We start from the raw sequence: 14,255 nt of genomic DNA, 5'->3' as shown, positions 1-14,255 counted from the left end.
GCATGTAGCCCTAGTCGGTTTGGCTCAGTGGACAGAGCGTCAGCCTGTGGACTGAAAGGTCCTGGGTTCAATTCTGGTCAAGGGCACATGTCTGGGTTACAGGCTTGGTCCCCAGTAGGGGGCCTGCAAGAGGCAGCTGATCAATGATTCTCTCTCATCATTGATGTTTCTATCTCTCTCTTCCTCTTCCTTCCTCTCTGAAATCAATAAAAATATATTAAAAAAAGAAAAAATGTATGTATACATTATTGCTAATGTATACTATATACGTACCTAAGCCTATAATGGTTGTGTCCGTAATGAACATGTATAGACTTTTTTCATGTCATTATTCCCTATACAATAACAGTTAGACAACTATTTACAGAACATTTACATTGTATTGGGTAGAATAAATAATCTAGAGATGTTTAAAGTATATGGGAGTATGTGTGATTATATGCAAATGCTATGCCATTTTATATTAGGGACTTGAACATCCTCAGATTATGGTATTGAGGGGGTCCTCGAACCAGTCTCCCATGGATACTGACTGTATGGCTGTAATTGGTATTTTGAACATGAAGCAAGCATAGTGGACAGTATATTTTATGTCTTATTTTAGCATTACTCTTCCTCCACATTTTTATAGCAATGATTGGACAGCCAATATTTTTGGTTTTACCCTCTTATTTCATGGCATTTATTAAGTTGGTTTTAGTCAATTGTAGCTGTTAAGTTTGAATCCTGTTCTTCTATTACCCATAATGCTCCCTTGCCTGTGTGTAGCTAGAATATGCAGCTATTTTATTCAGAAATGGTCAATGAAATTATTCATCCTAGAGGACAAAATATCTCAAATGAGAAAAGTTTGGCTTCATCTACTTCATTTTTAAAATCAGTGCAATTTCCAACTTAGCATTTAGGTTGAGAAAATATTGGCTGCCTTTGAAAATGTTATAGAAATAAAAGCAGATACAGCAATGCACTTATTTTCCTCAAAGACATTCAGACCTAAGGCTTTTCTCCAACCTGGCTGCTGTGGAACTGGCATTCTAACAAGCCGATGCTCTAAGCAAGAATGAGAATTATTAATGCATCACAGCATTGTCACCAACAGACCACAAAATCCATTTTAAAAATTCTTTTACATACATAGTGCAGATTCTGCTGTAGCACTGTGTGCTCTAAAAGCTGCAGGTACACTTTAGAAAACACTGATGAAGCCATTACTGCTCTGTCCATTTGTTCATAGTATATATCATTATACAAGAAATTTAAGAACCATAATGATGGAAAATCACACAGAAAGAAAAGAAAAGGAACATGGACTCTGACAGAAACAAGGGCTACATTTTTATTCAAGAGGTCCCTAATGATGGAAAATCACAGTGAAAGGCAGAGGGTAAACTGGATTCCATAAAGGGCCTGACACACACTAGTAGTACAACCAGGAGAACAGTCATAGCAGACGTGTAAAAATAAAGAAAAACAAAATTAACGAGAGACAAGCTGTAATGGGGCTGACTCACAAAACAGCAACAAATCACAGTCAATTCTGAAGATTAATTTCGAAGAATCTTCTGAAATAAGCCAGGAGACAGGCAGCATCAATATTAATGAAGTTGAAATGGAACTCCAAAAGAGCCACAACATAAAATGGCACATGAATGTTTTGTTTTTAAATGGATTGTAGATTGGATCACAGAACCGTCAGGAAAATGAAGGGACATTCACAAGAACATCATAACCGGGCCAGCTGTGTGATAAGCAGTTACAACATCAGTGCTAAACTCTCCAACGTAAAAGAAAAACATCAGTGTTGAAATAAAAGAAAATGTCAAAAGTTTGCAGATGAGGTAAGAGAAAGTGAAGAAAAGATTTTATTGAGACTCAATAGCCCATTCGGTGTCCATATCGAATGTCTTCGATAAAACAGACAATAGGCATTCGAAGAAAGATCAAAATTTGATTCCATCTTGTATTGCATTCAATTTCCCTTCAGATTGCCAGCTAAGTCAGCCCTGGAATCAGCCCAATGCTTCTACTGCTTAAACTACTTGCTGGCTGTAAACTGGATGCTTTTGGAAGCTGTAGAACTTTGACAGGCTCCTAGAGTTCTGCAGACGTATCTCCCATGCATCCTTGTAAACTAAACTTTAAATATTTAATATGTTAATAGTGCAGGCTACATAAAGGAGTGTTATAATCCAAATTTTTATAAAATGAAGGATTTGTTATTAAAAGGCAAAGTATCATACCCTCATTATTTTTTTATTTTATTTTATTTTATTTTTTAAAATATATTTTATTGATCCTCCACAGAGAGGAAGGGAGAGGGACTGCCGGCAACCAAGGTACATGCCCTTGACCAGAATCGAACCCGGGACCCTTGAGTTCACAGGCCGATGCTCTATCCACTGAGCCAAACCGGCCAGGGCATACCCCCATTATTTTGATGGAATGCTGACCTCCAGGTGGACGGGCCCAGGTGCTGTGTAGCAATGTAGTTGTGGCAATTCCACTTGGCATTTCTACTGCCTAGTGGTACCACAGAGAGAAAATAACACCTGCTTCAAGCTCTTTCTCTCTTCCTATAGCTCTACATGGCTGCAGGTTGTTTTCTAATTCCTACCCGCAATTAGAAAAGCAAGTCATGTCTGGCACAAAACAACTTCTGTAGGGTTGGTTTCTCTGACACTCTCGCCCAGAAAGATGGGTGGGAAGTTATTGGTGGGTAACTTAAACTAAGGGGGCTTTTGACAAAGCCTTGCTCTCTGCACTACCACAGGAAATAGTATTAGTACTGTAGTAATTTAAAAATATGTGCACATATTCTTTGGTACTCTTCCCTTCCAGAGCGGGCACTTAATTTTAATCTCCCTCTCCTTGATAGTGTGCTGGACTTAGTGATAAGTACGATGTAATGAAAATGATGAAGCATGACATTGGAGACTAGGTCATAAAAGGTACTGCGCCTTCTCCCTTGCTCTCTCTTGAATCACTCACTCCGGGAGAAGTGGCCACTTCATGAGGAAATCTCAGGAAGACACTCAAGCAGTGCTATAGAGAAGCCCAGCGGTCGGGGAACTGAGCCTCCAAAGAGCAGCCAACTGGAGTAACTGAGGCCTTCTGTCAAGAGCCATGTGTGTGAGCCATTCTCCAGACCCAGTCAACTTTCAGATGACTGTAGCTGGTGCCAACATCTTGACTACAACCTCCTGAGAGTCCCTGAGCTAGACTCCCTTAGCTGAACCTCTTCCAAATTTCTGAGATAATAAATGTTTGTTGTGTAAGCTGCTAGGTTTGGGGATGGTTTACTGCATAGCAATAGATAATAAATACAAGCCCCCACCATTTATTTATGGTATTTATGGCTCTGTGCAAAACTTATGAGTGTGAACTTTTTTGTAAAGATCTAAGATTAATCAATGAATCACCTACTAAAAATGCTGTTTTCTGTGGCTCATCCCCTGAAATGGGACCTATGATTCTGTATTTTAACTAGCTTTCCAGAGGATTCTGATGTAGTTATCCAGGGAACACTATTTGAGGAATATTTCATTAAGCCTTTACCTTTTTCCTTTAAAAAATGCACATATTTTAAATAAGACCCTATGTTCCTATTAAAAAATTATTACATTATTTTTTTTAAATACCACCCAAAGACTGATTGGAGTTCCTGGAAAGAGAAGGGACTAATGTATCCTGATGAGGAGAAGATACTTTAGGGACTAACAACTCCTCAAACCAGACCATTAAGCAATTGTCTTTTTTGCTTTGGTGGACATAGCGGGTATGACACCTGCACTCCCCAGGGAATTTTGGAGTTGCAGTTAGGATAATTCTACGGGAAAAAGACTAGACCTAATTTTGTTCACAAGTTTATCTAATTTTTAGGAGATGAAGACAGGGCCATCTCAGAGACGCAGATAGTTGTCAACATGGTAGATCTGAAGGCCCCCAAAAGCCTTTGCTGATGGAGCTATCCTTTACTCTCATATTATAGATGCATTTTCTTATTTCAACCACATATCTTAAAATGCAAATACTTTTAGGATAAGTAGTATTCTTAACCATCTTTCCCTAAAAGAGAGTGAATGCATTAAAAAAAAATTCCTTTTCTTGACATTCTTAGCAAGGAGTTAGGGAAGTGGAGAGAAAGAAGGGCTATTTATGATACCATCAGTCATAAGGAGCACCTTTACTTGATGTATTTTTAAAAAAGAAAACATGTTTCTAATTATAATCGGAAGATGTTATCAATTGTAAGATACTTCTTAATTTCTGAGATATTAAAATGTGAAAAAGTATGCATCTTAGAATAGATGAAATAAAAGTAATTTTATGGCCAACAACTAGATAATGAAACTATTTCTCATCTTTGTGTTTCAAAGTGTTAAAGATTATGATAGAAAGTAATATTAAAATTTTAAACTACTAATGGAATCATTATATTGGTTTATGCTTAAAATCATAGCAACAAAAATTATTCCTCATACTTCTTAATTTTTAAGGTCTCACAACTTAACTAGAAATCATCAAAATAATCACAATGCTTAATACATGTGGAGATTTTTCTTTTTCTTAAAAGGTAAGCTTTTTGTTTCATTCATCATTGGGCCCTCAACAATGCTAACAAGGGTTTGGTAAAAGTTTAGAGCGGAGTTGTTAGGGAGTGGGGTGGGGGTGGGGGAAGAAAACAATAATTTTATAGCCTAAAGACATCTTTAATAGAAGATGATCTAGAATATGATCCTACCTTTCTTTACTGGGCTCTCCCTACTAAGTTTCCTGTTCTCCTTCCTTACCACTCTGCCTCTGGCTCTCAGAGAAAGTAGACAGCATTAGACCAGAACTCTCTCGATGTCGTGGCAACTCATCTACAGCCTATACTGCATCTATAACCTCTATTCCTCCAACTTCAGTGAAAGAGACATTCACCTTCCTCCTGTGTAAGACCAATCTCTCCACCTGCACCCTGGATTCCATTCTCTTCTGATTTCTCAGAGAACTCACTTAAACTATTACTGTTTTTCCTGTTTTTAACTTCAATCAATTGATCTCTATGGACTCCTCCCCATCCACATTTAAACATATTCATTTTAAAAGTTCTCATTTTAAAATGTGTCTCATTTTAAAAGTTCTTTGAAATAAATACAAAGTAGTGAGCACAAATAAACTGAGTAAAATTATAAAACTCAGGCAGAGCTTAGATGAAAGATCCTGACTCCTTCCACTGCAGAAGGCATCTTCCCAGAGAGCCTCTGTGCCCCATATGTTAACTATTCATTCCTTCAAAACAAATATTTGTTAAGCACCTTCCAGGATGGAGGCGGAAAGCTGGAAATGTTTTCATTCACCAGAAAAATAGAACTTGGCTCCAAATTTCCAACTGGAATATATATTTTTCATGACTTTCCTAATTAGAAAGTTAGAGAGAAAAGCATGTTTTCTTTGTACGTAGTTGGGAAGGAGTTACCGTTAATAAGGAGTGAAATCCTTACCATTGGGATGAAGCTTTCCCACCATGACTTTTTCTACTCCGTGTCAATAAGAAACAGAACCGGAAGCATGGCAGCTTTTACAGATTCCTGACATTAAAACATTTCTATATTCAAAACAGACAGCCATACTCCAGTGTACTCAAATATTGTATTGTTAAAAATAAGTGAATGCAATTTAAAGATCCAATTTATTTTTTAAAATATATTTTTATTGATTTCAGAGAGGAAGTGAGAAGGAGAGAGAGATAAAAACATCAATGATGAGAGAGTCATTGATCGCCTGCCTCCTGCATGCCCACTACTGGGGATCGAGCCCACAACCCGGGCATGTGCCCTTGACTGGGAATCGAACCGTGACTTCTGGGTTCATAGATTGATGCTCAACCACTGAGCCACGCCGGCCTGCTAAAGATCTAATAAAAAAAAAACCACACAAAACCACACCAAACACTTATTTCATAGATTGACGCTCAACCACTGAGCCACGCCGGCCTGCTAAACATCCAATTAAAAAAACACACAAAACCACACCAAACACTTACAATAGCATCAAAAATATAAAACACTTTTCTAGCTAAAGACATGCAAGAACTATACACTAAAAACTATATAACATGCTGAGAGAAATTAAAGAGAGAGAGCTAAATTTTGTTCACGGGATTAAAGATGTCAGTTCTCCTCATATTGATCTATAGATTTGAGGCAATCCCAATAAAAAACTTAGCAGGCTGTTTTATAGAAACTGACAAACTGATTCTAAAATTCATATGGAAAAGCAAAAAACCTGGAATAGCTAAAACAACCAAAAAAGGGAATAAAGTCGGAGGACTTACTCTCTCCAATTTCAAGACTTTAGAAAGCTGTTGTAATCAGGACAATAAGGAGTATTGGCACAAAGGTAGACACATAGACCAATGGAATAGAATAGAGTCCAGAAGTAGGCCCATGTGTATATAGACAACTGATTTTTGGAAAGATGTATAACGGCAATTCAGTGGAGAAAGGATAATTTTTCCAACCGATTGGTGTTGGAATGCTTAGCTATCCACATATAAAACAATGAATGGATATATACATATAAAAACTTATCAAGTTGTATACTTTAAAAATGTGTAGTTTGTTATGTCATTATATCACAATACAGCTGTTTAAAAAACATTAAGACTTATTTCTGAAAAGCCAATGTGTAATTTTTCAGATGATGCCATCAGAAGTCTTCCAAATCAAAATTGTCATTTCTGCAAAAAAGTTAAAAGAATAGATTTTTAACTTTGAAATGAGAAAACTAATTCTCCAAAATAAATTCTAATTTTAGAATAACATGATTCATCCAGATATATGTTTTTTCATTCTTGATAATCTGAATTGGTACTATTATATTAGGCAGGACATCCTATTAAATTTAATGCTAGGGAAATTAAATTATTCCTAGAATCATCCAGAGTAAAATTATAAGGGCAACAGTTTAGCTTTTAGTGTATTTTGACAGCATAACAACAATCAGAATAACAATTAGGCTTAGTTTAATGGTTAAGAAGTTTGTCATTCAAAACCTGGCTAAATGTCCATCAAGCAACAAAAGGATAAACAAAATATGGTATACATACAATGGCATATTATTTGGTCTTTAAAAAGAATAAAATTCTGCTACATGCTTCAACATGGATGAAGATTGAAAACATTAATTGAAATAAGCCATGATTTTACTTATATGATGTACCTAGAATAGTCAAATTTATAGAGACAGAAAGTAGAATAGTAGTTCGCAGGGGCAAGGAGGAAGGGGGAAGAGGGGATTAGTGTTATACGGGCACAGCTTTCAGTTTGGGATGATGATAAAGTCCTAGAGATGGATGGTGGTGATAGTTGCCCACCAATGTGAATGTACTAAATGCCACAGAATTATACACTTAAAAATGGTAAATATAATGCTATATGTATTTTACCACAGTAAAACTAAATATTTTTTTAAAGGCCCGGACTGAGAACCAGTTCTACCATTTAAAAATTATATGATCTTGGGCTATGTAAGAGCTGCAAATTCCTCATATGCAAATAGGGATAACAATGCCTACCTCACAGAATTTTTGTGACAAGGAGATATATTATGTAAAGTATTTAAACAGGTTTTTTTTTTTAAAAAAAAACAACCCCAAAAACCAACATTTTGTTTTTATTGATTTCAGAGAGAAAGGGAGAAGGAGAGGGAAAGATAGAAACATCAATGATGAGAATCATTGATTGGCTGCCTCCTGCATGCCTCTCACCGGGGATTGAGCCAGCAACTCTGGCATGTGCCCCTGACCGGAATCGAACCCAGGACTCTTCAGTCCACAGGCTGACACTCTATCCACTGAGCCAAACCTGCTAGGGCTAAACAGGTATTTTTGGACAAAGTAAAAGCAAAGAAATGATAACTATATTATATATTTTCTTATGTATTTACCTCTGTACCTCCGAATTTGTTGAATGAATAAAATGAATGAGTGAAGAAACAGTGTATCCAAAATGTTAGGACAATAGCAATAAAAATGACTATGAATATTTGCATAATGATTGAGAGTTCACAGAGAGCTTTCACATTCATCACCTCATTTGAATGTCAGAATAAGGAAATGAGTAGGGCAGATGTGAGACTGCTCTTCCTAACCACCAGAAACCTACAGCAGGTAGCAATTATGGGGGACAATACAATGGAAGAGTGGAGTACAGCCAACTTAAATTTTAATCCCAGGTTTGAAACCCAGGGTCTTTTCCACAGACACAACGTAAAATGCCCAACAGGACAGAAAAATGTGCAGAACATAAGATCACATGGGGGGTTGGTCAGTAGGACCGGTTTGGCTCTTTTGCCCCAGATATCATCCCTTTTCTCACACTTAAAAATTGGCCGCTATGCCTATTACAATTAGGGGTTAAAATGGATATTTACAACAGCTGAGATAAGGTGTCTTGAGGGTGAATGAGAGCCTGAGAGGATGGGAAAGAGAGAAATCGTACACTCATAACCTCAAAGGAAGAAGGAGTGCTGTCATTTCCGTTGCTGTAAGAAAGTCCTGGAGCCGAAACCGGTTTGGCTCAGTGGGTAGAGCGTCATCCTGTGGACTGAAGGGTCCCAGGTTCGATCCCGGTCAAGGGCATGTACCTTGGTTGCGGGCACATCCCCAATAGGAGGTGTGCAGGAGGCGGCTGATCGATGTTTCTCTCTCATCGATGTTTCTGACTATCTCTCTCCCTTCCTCTCTGTAAAAAATCAATAAAATATATTAAAAAAAAAAAAGTCCTGGAGCAACGAGGGAGGCTAGGCCCATGAGTTCTCCTATTGTTCAAGTCATTGTCCTCCTCATTATTTATACGACATTGCACTTTATAAAGATGGAGAAGGCAAAGTTGGAAATAGAGAAGAAAATAGGGCTAGTGCAAATCAAGCCACTAGATCGAGATTGTGAGTTTTGCTAGAAGTTAAACAATAAGTAAGGAAGGTATTGGCCAAAAAATAAGACCGTCTTTCTTTATTGCTGTAGAGTTTTTTGCAGCAATAAAAATGAGGTTGAAGTCTCTCATGCATTATTATCCATGACAACTCTTACTCCATAATCCCCTGGGCTGTCTTTCTGGTTTGTTCTTTCAGACTAGATTTTTTGAGGTGTTATCTTCTACCTACAGAATAACATTTCTGATGTTAAATTCTACAGCTAAAGTGTGAACCAATTTATCATTTCCTTTAAAATGTTAGAACTGAGTCATAAGAAAGCTGGATAGCCATACAATCACCCCAAAAAGTGCTTGAAGCAAAGCCTCAGTGAGATGCCTCCCATCTCAAATTGGATGGCAAGCTCACGCTTCTCCCAATGCCTTCATCATGATAGAGGTGATCTTCCTGTGGGCTCTTTTGTTGTCTGCCTGCTCTTTGGGGCTCTAATGAGTGAGGCTACAAACACATGTCATTGCTCCTTTCTCTCTACTTCTCTGACCTCGGATAGTATGCAGTCAGATTCTGTCTCCATTGTTACTGCAGAAAGTGCTATCTTTAAAGGATGATGCATTTTGCAGTCTTGGAAGAACTCCAGCTGTTCTGGCAAAGGTTGTAACCTATTTCACACCTTAAAGGACTACTCTTTATTTATTTTTTATTTTTTTTTAAAAAAACAACACTCTATAACAGTGATGGCGAACCTATGACGCGTGTGTCAGAGGTGACGCGTGAACTCATTTTTTTGGTTAATTTTTTTTTGTTAAATGGCATTTAAATATATAAAATAAATATCAAAAATATAAATCTTTGTTTTACTATGGTTGCAAATATCAAAAAAATTTCTATATGTGACACAGCACCAGAGTTAAGTTAGGGTTTTTCAAAATGCTGACACGCCGAGCTCAAAAGGTTCGCCATCACTGCTCTATAACAACCTGTTTTCTATGTAAAAATTCCTCATGTCCTTTACCACTCTTCTTAAAAACACACTTAGGAGGCAAAAATACTAAGATCCGAAAAGCTTAGTAATGACCAGGTCCTAAAGTCAGTATTAATATATGCAGGTAACATGCTGAGATTACACAGGAGAGTTTGATTCTAAACCTAAAGGGAAATTTTTATTAATTGTACATGGTAACAATCTTTAAAATAAGCAGGAACATTTTGCATGAACATCTGTGAGACACAATATATTTTCAGATCATATCAGGCTGTTGAACTACTAGAAGATACTGAGAAAATCTATATATATAAAGAGCCAGGGTCCATAAAGTCCACAACGACCAAGGCTCAACTGAACACCGGAAGTCAGCACTGACTGCAGCCAGTGGTGCCAGCATAGCGATCCAGCACTGACTGCCAAGGGTCCTGCAGATCAGGCCCAGAGAGAGGCCTGCAGAGAAAGAAGCAGGGTCTGATCCCCAGCCTCTGTGTCAGCTGTTGATCAGCTGATGCCTCTCTCTTTCTCTTCCGGCTTCACCAGCAGCCAGGCCTCTGTTTCTCTCCTGGCCTCTGGGGGCTGCTGATCAGCCTCGCCTCTTTGATCAGGCCCAGAGATAGGCCCAAAGACACTGACTGGTATAGAAACCAACCAATCAGGACCAAATCTGGGTGAAGTGCCAGGAGCCAATGGCTGCCTAGGAAGCGGAGCTTTTGATGCTGACTGGCATAGAAACCGACCAATCAGAACCTAACCTGGGTGATCTGTGAAGGCAGAACCTAAGGTGGGGGCTGAGGAGGGGTTTTAAGGGCAACAGCTGTTTGGTGTAAGGTGTAAGAAAGTGGTTCAATTTTTTCATGACTGGTTTGGCAGTATAGTGCATATGGCTGGCTATCAGTCCAGATATAGGGATTATGTGTTTTTGTCTGCCAAGAGCATCTCCTCCTGCTGAAAAAGGGTCCTACCCACCCCATTTAAGCAATCCTATCCTATATAATCTATCTAAACTACTAAAAGGGTAATATGCTAATTAGTCCGGGTTGACCAGCCATCTTCTGGACATCCAACTTCCTTCCAGACAAAGCCATGGTGGTGAGGGCCGAGGCAGAGGCAGTTAGAGGCAATCAGGCCGGCAGGGGAGGGCAGTTGGGCGAGATCAGTCTGGCAGGGGAGGGCAGTTGGAGGCGAGATCAGGCCGGCAGGGGAGGGCAGTTAGGGGTGATGAGGCAGGCAGAGGCAGTTAGAGGCGATCAGCCCGGCAGGGGAGGGTAGTTAGGGGTGACATCAGGCCAGCAGGGGAGGGCTGTTGGGGGCAACCAGGGTGGCAGGGGATGGCAGTTGGGGGCGAGATCAGGCTGGTAGGGAAGGGCAGTTAGGGGCGATCAGGCAGGCAGGCAGGTGAGCAATTAGAAGCCAGCAGTTCCAGATTGCAAGAGGGATATCCCTGATTAGAGAGGGTGCAGGCTGGGCTAAGGGGACCCTCCTCCCCCGTGCATGAATTTCGTGCACCAGGCCACTAGTCTCATATAAATGTGAAATTGTGATGATTTCTAAGGCTACTGGTATCTCTAGCAGGAAAAGAAATATCTGCTCCTAATAGTTGATGTTCAGAGAGAGTCTGATCACACAGTAATATAAAATGCTATTTTCACTGCTTCTAGGTTAAAGAAGCAACTGAGCATTTAGATCCATGAAGACTGATGAGGGTGATAATGTAATGGAACTTGTTGGTATTTCAGGTCCCCCTAGAGCAGTGGTTCTCAACCTTCCTAATGCCGCAACCCTTTAATACAGTTCCTCATCTTGTGGTGACCCCCAACCATAAAATTATTTTTGTTGCTACTTCATAACTGTAATTTTGCTACTGTTATGAATCATAATGTAAATATCTGATATACAGGATGTATTTTCATTGTTACAAATTGAACATAATTAAAGCATAGCGATTAATCACAAAAACAATATGTAATTATATATGTGTTTTCCGATGGTCTTAGGCGACCCCTGTGAAAGGGTCGTTCGACGCCCAAAGGGGTCGCGACCCACAGGTTGAGAACCGCTTCCCTGGAGGAATGAAGCTCAAGGTGGGAGGGGCTTTGTGCTAATAAAAAAAGGATCCTAAAAAGGAAATGGGATTCACAAAGTTTGAAGGAGGCAATAGGTGGCCTAGGTAGGTATTAGGAAGGAGATTTTGGAGGAGTGCATGGGAAGTGCACTATTTTGCTGAGGCTGAGATAACAAAGTACTGTAGATTGAGTGGTTTGAACAATAGAAATTTATTTTCTCACAGTCTGGAGGCTAGGAGTCCAAGATCAAGGTGTCAACAGGGTTGGTTTCTTCTGAGGGCCTCTTTTCTTGGGCTGAAGGTGGCCATCTTTCTTTGTTTTAATATGGCCTTCCCTCTGTGTCTATGTCCTAATCTCCTCTTCTTATAGGGGTAGCAGTCATATTGGATTAGGGACCACCCTTATGATCTCATTTTACCTTAATGACCTTTTTAGAGGCCTTTTCTCCAAATATAGTCAATTCTGAGGTACTGAAGGTTAGAACTTCAACATATGAATTTGAGGGGGGCACAATTTATTCCATAACAGAGAGCATTCTAGGCAGGGGTATGAAGCCATGAAACTATATGATGATCACTGAGTGTTTGCTGTAGTGAAAGAGTATTGTGCTCCTTGGGAAGTAGAGCAGTGGGGCTGGAGAGGTAGATGGGGCTCACAGGATTAAGGATCTTATCCACCAACCTGAGAACTTTTGATTTTAGCTTGGAGACTACTAGAAGCCATGGAAAAATTTTAAATTATGGAAATGGCACAACTAAATCTGTGTTTTTGAATGTTCTCTCTGCATTGGGCATTGAATTGTAGAGAGAGAAAGTGTTTGAAGGCAAAAAACATAAATTAAAAAGTTAAGGACAAATCCAGAGAGATGGGACAAGCTGGAAGGATAGAGTTTTAGGGTGTTGTGTAGAGACTGTAAGGTAGGAGATGGTGTGAAAGAACATGAAGTTATAAATCAGAAAGTCGACACAATAAGATCTTGAAGGAAGCCAGAGGAGTGCAAAAGGCACAAAGAAGGGGATCAAAGAAGAAAGGGGAAAGATATAAGGAGGAGGAAGACTCAGATAAATTTACAGATGAAGGGGAATTAAAGGAGTCCCTGCATGATGCCTGTTTTTGTTTTGTATTTGCTTCTGCCCAGAGAATGGTGAAGAAAGCCTGGGACTTGAGGAGCACAGTAAAGGTTTAGAGTCGCCAGTGTGACTAAGAAAGAAATAAAATAATTTCTGAGCCACACTGAAACCTCAGTGAGGCAAGGCTCTCATAAGAGTGTAGAGCGGCCAGAGGAGAATGGTCCTGGAACAGAGCAATTGAACTTGATTGATTTCTGTTTGAACAGCTGACAGGGTTGATGAGGCCAAAGTTCCAGGCAGAGGGAATTAAGGAGGCTGGGGAGTGACTGACATTTTGGGGTCCAGGCAAGGGGAAGGAGCAGGAACCAGAAGAGGGGTAGAAGTCTGACAAACTGAGACACTGGAGGTAGAGATAAGGCTGAAGAGCAGGTTTAATGCCAGGCCATGAGGAATGCAGGAGCCCAGAACATGGTGGGGAAACAATGAGGTTTCTGATGAAAGGTTTCGGAGGAAGAGCATTGTCAGTAATGACTAGGTCCTAAAGTCAGTATTGCTATGTGCAGATAATGTGCTGAGATTGCACCGGAGAGTTTGATACTAGACCTAAAGGGAAATTTTCCTAAAAATGATGTCAACATGGCTCTATTATTTGGTCTTTATTCAACTTTGGGCTTGGGGAAATATTGGAAACCTCTGTTCCCTAAGGAAGATGAAAGTAAAAAGATAGAGCTCTAAAAAGCAAGTACATCTGGGGACCATTAATTATATGTAAAAACAAAAACACCCTCAAAACAAGAAACAGGACAGGAGAGGTAAGCACTCTGCAATGTTAAATGACTAGCTAGAAAGAATTCTTTGTCTAAATCTTCATAATAAGGCATTTTATTTGGTTATACTTCCTGTAAATCTTGAAACCAGAGAACTTTTATGTAAGTTTTGTTATATAAATCCCCCCCTATCCCTGAAAAACAGCTTGAATTCTCTTTTATGTTCTTGCCATCTTCCTGGGGTTATGAGTTTGATTAGTAAAGTGGACCTGTAATTTCTAAGTTCACACTCTACACTTTATCTAACTATTCATTATTGCCCTAATTTTCTCGTTCCAGAAATCAGTTTTCTCTTAGAGAGCTTTCTTTTCCAAAAAACTATCTCTAATATTAAAATAAAAACTAAAAAAAAGAGAAAACATTAACCTTTGTTTATTTAGGATTTTCTATA

The sequence above is a fragment of the Myotis brandtii genome, unplaced genomic scaffold (genome assembly GCF_000412655.1).
Source record: "Myotis brandtii unplaced genomic scaffold, ASM41265v1 scaffold112, whole genome shotgun sequence".
In the NCBI taxonomy this organism is placed as follows: Eukaryota; Metazoa; Chordata; class Mammalia; order Chiroptera; family Vespertilionidae; genus Myotis; species Myotis brandtii.
The sequence above is the reverse complement of the archived record's forward strand: the minus strand, read 5'-3'. Positions refer to the sequence as shown.